Raw genomic sequence first — 7,218 nt, 5'->3', positions numbered from 1 at the left:
TGCGAAGGGACTGGGAGACGGCCTGAAGCTAAAATGCAGACATGCTGTGTTTGCGTCTCCCCCCCCACCACCCCCCCACTTGTTGGGCCTTTTAAACGAGCTGGAAGAGGATCCCACCTCCGGAATACCGGATCCATTATCTGACCTCTATTCCTGCGGCTCAGGCTTAATGCTGCATGTTAGCGGAGAGATAATGGATGTAATTGCAAATAGCAGCGTAATAATTTGCCAAATAGTCTCTCTGCTGTTAAGTCCTGAGCTGATCTGAAGCACTTTAATTGGGATTTAAGGAAACCATGTTAAATCAGATTGCATTCAGTATCGACATTTGGTTAGTTTATTCTGTAAAGCAGGGTACCCCAGTCCTGATCATGGATACTGTGTCACCGACTGGCCCTCCAGGACCGAATGGTCCTTTTGGAAAGCTGTCACACTGTCCCCTACTGGGCAGTGTCGCCATGGGCTGTACCCAGTGGCATCATGGGAAATGTGACCAGTAGTGCTAAGGGGTATTAATGCAGCGTTAGACCGGCGTCAGTCTGCTTGAGAGAAACGAGCTCACTCTTCATCTGAAGTTCAGCTAAGGATTTCTCACCCTCTGATTTTCTGCAGCCGGGAACATTCAGCGTTCAAGAACAAGGCCCTGAGCGAAGGAACCGGCACAACTCCCGAGTCCAGCTGGTCTGAGCTTTTTATTAAGCATATACATTTTTTCCGTAATGCCAGTACCTGCTGTTTATCGCCTCTGTCAGTCACAGGACCGGATCCGGGCAAACAAGAGATAAGATCAAAGTCATGAAGAAAAAATATGTATATTAATATCTATATATATATGGCAGCTATAGGCAGAATAGGCTGTTGCCTTGGGCCCCCAAATTACCCAAGGAAGTGAAGTGATAATCAGTGTTTTTGGTGGGAGGGCATCCGAGGGAAGCTCGTGTGTGAGTGTGACAGCACTTCGTTGTGCTCATCTTTCTGTCTCACTTCTTCCTCACTTCCTGCTCTCGTTTTCCATGCTAACGTAAGTACGTCAGCAGTCCCACAATACATACTCGTAATAGTGCTATATTATTCATGGTTTCTAGACTGGATGTCTGCTTAGTAAAGCCAGGAGCTGAGTGTGAGCAGAATTCCTACTGTCTGATTCCTTGCATGTGATTCGCTCGTGGGAGTTTTACCCTCACAAAAATGTTCTGAGGGCAGAAGGAAAAATGATTGGTTCAGAGAGATAACCAATTAGATTGTAGAGGAGGTGGGTCTAAGGAACTAGAGGAGGCAGGAACAAGACATCTGATTGGTTGACCCCCCCCCCCTCCTCTAGTTGCCTGTATCCACCACTTCTACAGTCTGATTGGTTATCTCTCTGAACCAATGAACCTTGTGCCCTCAGAACATTTTTGCGCAAGTAAAACTCCCATAAACATGTGGCTTATATCATGTTTAGAGACGGTTTTGTTTCTTCCTTCTTTACAGAACAGAACGCGGACTACTACAAAAGAGAGGTAAGCCTGAAAGAATTTAGAGTGAACCTATTTCAGCTGATGGGATGGTTGCCAAGAACAACCAAAGAGGGTGATTAAGTGGGCTCTTAAGAATGCTGTCATAAGAAAATTGCTTCGGAAGGATCTACATCTGTGTTGTCGTTTTCTTTTGTTGGCTCTCAGATATTGACAAATTCTGTTTAAAGGTACAACAGCATGGCTCTTATCAGGGCTTGGATGTGTACCATGCTGTGCCTTTTTTCTGACTCTTATATTCCCCGTGTGATTTTTCATGGCTCCCGACACCAGATTGAACACATCAGGAAATCCCTGGGCCGCTCGAGGGTCAAGTCCTCCATCTGCCTGGAAAGGTTGGATAACAGCCTCCCCCACCTACCCCCCCCCAACACCTGTGATTCAGCCTCAGTCCCAGCATAGCTGGGGGACCACTGGTTCGACACCAGTCCACATTAGTCCCTAACTGGGGGATATCTCTGGGTATTCTGTATACTGTGCCTCTGATTGGTGGGGGGGGGGATCTATTTCATGTTAATTCTGACAAAAATGCTGGGGACTGCTCTTTGTGAAAATCTAACCTCGTTATTTCGTTCTTTCGTCCATCTGCCCATCCATCTTTCACCATAAATCTCAGAGTCACACATATCCTGGATTAATGATGCCTAACTAATATTGAAACCGGTTGACTATTAAACTGAATTGAACTGTATTTAACTGCAAATAATTACTTAATATTGATCAGAAGGTCGCCGGTTCAAGCCTGGCTTCAGCACACTTGTGGGTCCTTGAACAAGGCCCTTAACCCCCAGGTTCCTGGGAGCCTCTACGGGCAGCTGCCCTTTGCTACCAAGCTTTCTCTCACCTATGGAGAGCAAGATGGAGGAGATGAAAAGAGAATTTCCTTATAGGGTTCAATGACGTATAATCATTTCGTCACCATTTCGAGCTCCAGTTTGCTGGAATATGCCAGCATTGAACCTGAATATTTGATGACTTGCAAGGATTATAGAAAGTAGGACTAAAACTGGGAATGGCTGGTCTTCTGTGTTCAGCTTCCTTAAGTTCAGCGAGCAGTACCTGAACCATGACCCCATGATGCAAGGCTGCCCCCCCAGCAACCCCTGGATAACAGATGACACGGCACTCTGGACGCTGAATGCCGACATGTGAGTGTGCGTTACCGCGCCCCATCCTGCCTCTTCAGGGCCACACCCCCAGAGGTGACTGTCGTCTCTTCACTTCCACGCCTCCTGGTGCAGGGTGGAGACACCCACCAAGCTGCGGGTGGAACGATGGGGGTTCGGCTTCACGGAGCTCCTTAGGGACCCTCTGGGACGGTGCAAGTTCAGGGAGTACCTGGAGAAGGAGTTCAGTGGTGAGCAGCATGTAGACCCCCCCGCCCAAGTAGATCAGCTTCATGGAGGCATCGTCAGCAAGTAAGAATCATATTCATTATTTGATCACTGCGGGCCTATTTGGGCAGTGTGTGACTCAGCAGATTGGGATTCATTGCAGGAGGTCATCAGCTCAAATCCCAGAGTCAGCTGAGTGACCTCACTATTGGGCCGTCGATCAGTTACTCCAGGGACTGACTGACCCTGCCCTCTCAAAAAAAAAAAAAAATAGGATCTAGCATCTGCTAAATTAATAATCATGATCCCTCTATGAAAGGCAATTCTCCTCCATATTGGCATCGTGATGAGCGCCTCCTGCAGGTAGCTGATGCATGCGCTGTTTCATTCACAGTGGAGAACCTCTGTTTCTGGGAGGCCTGTGAGGACATCCGGCACGGCGAGAGCGCTACGATCCCGCAGAAGGTGGAAGAGGTCTACAAGTGAGTGCGACCTTGTGGCCCAGTGGGACAGTTTGCATCCCAGTTGAATTTAGAGCAGGCCCTGATGTGGCACTTGCTTACTCCCAGTGGGACTGCAAAGCTCAGGCTCATCACTTCCTTCCCCCCAGGCAGTTCCTGGCCCCGGGAGCCAGCAAGTGGGTAAACGTGGACAGCAAGACCATGGAGAAGACCCTGCAGGGCATGAAAAGCCCACATCGTTTTGTCCTGGATGACGCCCAGATGCACATCTATTTCCTGATGAAGAAGGTAGGAGCATTAACTGTGCACAGCCATGAAAGTGGATGACAGCTTCATTAAAACGGGCTCTCGGCCTCTCCTCTCACCCTCAGGACTCCTACGCCCGCTATTTAAAGTCCGATCTCTACAAAAACATGCTGGCTAGAGCCATAGAACCACAAGAGACCAAAAAAAGGTAAAACTATTATCTTCTATAAAAGGGGTCTTTCTGTAATATATTCCATGTATTTTATATAAGGGGATAAGACTCATATTGGTGTGGGATACACACAGGTTCTGTTTCTGGGGTTGTTAACGATTAATTCCAGGGATTTTTGGGCTTAGTGTGAACTGCTGGCTTCAGCTTAGCTTCGTCACTAAGACTACACAGAGTTCTGTAATGTTAATTGCTTTTGCGTCCCCTGTGATGCTCTCCAGTTTCTGTTTGTAATTCCACGGTAGTCAAGGATTTTCCAACATGGCTGACTTAGAAAAGGCAGTGCCACAAGTGTTAGCGGAACGCTAACATGTTCTCCTTCCCATCATGCCCCAGTGTCTTTCCCTTTGTGAGACGCCAGCGGCACTCCAGCCGTAACCCTGCCCTTTTCGCCCAGGCCTTAGAGGACAACGGCAAGACCAAGTCCCTGGGGTCACCAGCAAGTCCCACAGCAGCCTGCTCTTCCTAACACTGCCTCCTGGGGGGGGGATGCACTCTGAGCTCACTGCTGCCCCACAGAGGCTGTTTGGGGGCGGTGCTCTGCTGCTCTATTTGACGCAGTCTTCCAGGATTTTTAACTTCGGATGTATTTTTATTATAGTGTCATGTTAAATAAGAACAGACTAAATTATGGTTTAGATCAGAAGTGAGAAAAGTCCTGTGTCTCTATATATAGGAAAAGTTTATTTCATTAGTAACAGACAAACCATAGTTGAGCCAAATATTGCCTTATTACTAAGTAATAAACATCTGCATACAACTTTCACTGAAACAATGGTTGTAATAGAAAATAGCCATTTAAAACTTGGCATTTAGCTCAGTGCTTATAATGTGGATTGTGTCCCATATTCCAGATCAAAACTGTGCAGTTTCGAACCTGCATCATGTCTGCTTCAGATTCCAGCAGCTTCTCTCATCCTTTGTTCATTTACTTCTTCAGCATTTCTCAATAAATTAAGCAAGTTTTTAATTCACCTTTAGTGGAATTCTGTCACTTAAATACCAAAATAGAATAACACAGGTGTCGTACTTTTCAACCATTTTTCTTTTGGCTTATAAACGGCATGTGCTACTCTGAGATCACTGACCTGCTGGAGATGTGGTTCGGAACCGCAGGTGACCTCGAGTTCTTTTTTTTTTCCTCCGTGGAGGGAATCAAACAACAAAAGAGATTAGCCAGAGATCCACCCTGCACGGACTTGCTGGTATGATGGGAACGGGACCTAGATTTACTGGAAGCACAAAGAGAGCAAACTAAATTCTGCCCAACAGACAGGCGGAACAAATCGCTACAAAAGGTTTCAGTCACCTGTCTCCCCTGCCAGGACAGCACCTCCCTCCCACAGCGCACCAACAATACATTATACTATTATACCGTGTCTTGGAAAAGTATTGGAATCCTACTTAGTGTTTTAAAAAGCAGCACATTTCTAAATTATCTATATCCCAGTCCCTGAAAGCTATAACTAAAGATTACTGAGGGTAAGATGAATCTCTGCTGCATCTCATAAGTTCATTAAAAATCGAAACTTCCTTTCTTTCAGAACTGAATTTTCTGCCATGTTGGTCTTTAAAATTGTCCATTCGGCTCCAACAAGCTTTCGAACTCCAGTTTGAATGAAATATTGGGCTGCGAATGTGAAGTAGACAGGGTCATGGTGAGGAATGCGTCAGGAATATGGGGCGTGTCTGGAAGTCTGTGTCCATCACCAAAGCCTGTGATATTCATTATTGGCGGTTTGTTTATTGGCTGCTAAGGCTCACAATGGAAGCTCAATACTAAGTGTTTTGAATTACTGAAGTTTGCATGTTGACGGAGCCGGGATGGATGGATGGATGGATAGATAAATGTTTAATAATACATGCAGTACAAGTGTCAAACTAACTTTACCAGACAAGCCCATTAAAACGAGGCTCTCAGTTTCTCTTGAAATTCTTATGTAAAAAAAAAAAAAATAATAATAATAAACTACTTTGCATGTTACTTTTTAATAGATTTCCTTTTTAAAAAATTAAATCTGACTACGCAAATCCTTCAACTCCTACACTACCCATCAAGGCAATCCTCAGGATTCCAGCAGCACAGAGTTAACTGATGTTCTGCGCGGTTCTTAAAAATGCATGAAACTCGCGAGATAAAAATAAAACAACCGCAACAGAGAATACTGAAATTCCGTCTTCATATTACTGAAACATACAGGATTAAGAGACAACATGAAGTTGGGAAAGGGATTGGTGGGGGGTGGGGGGTGGGATTAAAGGCACTGTCAGCATAACATCATAAAGACGGCACCGATGTCCATTTGCCATGGATTATGTTGTATTCTGCGACTAAAAAGGACCCATAATCTGATTAAGTTCACATCAGACTAATGAGTGAATCTTCTCTGACAGCATTACTGACGCATAGCCCGCCATCCAGAGCTGCATTAGTGCGTTATGGGTTTCTAAGGCCCACCTTAACACAGCAGGGAAACACGTGCTGCTTAGTACGCTATTTCTCGGATCTGTAACATCGTAAGGTCACAGTACAACGTCGTGTCTTTCTGCAACTTTATAGCAGGGCTGAACAGCCAGGTGGCATTTTGGGCATTTTCAAGGTGAGCCGATGGGTAGGCGAGCCGGCAAAAATCTTGGGGAACCCCCCCCCCCCTTTCCCAGTCAGCAAAATTTATTGCACAGCAAAAGTTATGGAGACCCCAGCTCTGTAAAATTTACTGTGGGAGTCCAAGGAAACTTTAAAAACACAATATCTCAATCTCCGGAGTCCTTTAAACCTAAAAAATATACAAAGAAATCTATGCTGTGATTCTGCTAGAGAATTTGGGCCCCATGAATGCATATCATATTGGGCCACAAACCCACACCAATGCAGTTATGTTCCAAGTTTTTTACTGTCCTAATCTCCCCCCCTTAACTGCGCCCCAGACTTGATGTTCCACGTTACAATTTCAACCAAATGTTGTGTGTTAAAAAAAAAATTAAATTGTGCACCAAAATTTTTTAACATGAAAGCAAGCATTAATAAAACTTAATCAAATGTTGATTTTTTTTTTTTTATATATAGAATTTCTCATTGTTTTGCTGATATCTGGGAAAACTGGGTTCATGGATCGGGATGGAAAGGCATGTTCAACGCACATTTTTTTTTAAATATTGATTTCCAGCAACTAATAAGCAAATCGAGGGAAATCTGCAAGGTACAAATCTGCAAGGTACAACAGAACCGTTCATCTCATTTCTACCCCGTCAAATCGCGTCCCAGGCTTTCTGGACCTCCCACTGAAATGCATTCAGCGACATCCACCTAAACAATTGCATTACCCCGGCAACGGGACTGCAGTAATCTCATTTAGTCTGAGAATTTGTGTGTCAGAAGGTAGAAAATTAGGATACGGACACGTTGCTCAAAGAGTGCCACGGAGTCACCA

This window comes from Brienomyrus brachyistius, unplaced genomic scaffold (genome assembly GCF_023856365.1).
Source record: "Brienomyrus brachyistius isolate T26 unplaced genomic scaffold, BBRACH_0.4 scaffold125, whole genome shotgun sequence".
Lineage (NCBI taxonomy): Eukaryota > Metazoa > Chordata > Actinopteri > Osteoglossiformes > Mormyridae > Brienomyrus > Brienomyrus brachyistius.
Note: the sequence above shows the minus strand (reverse complement) of the source record.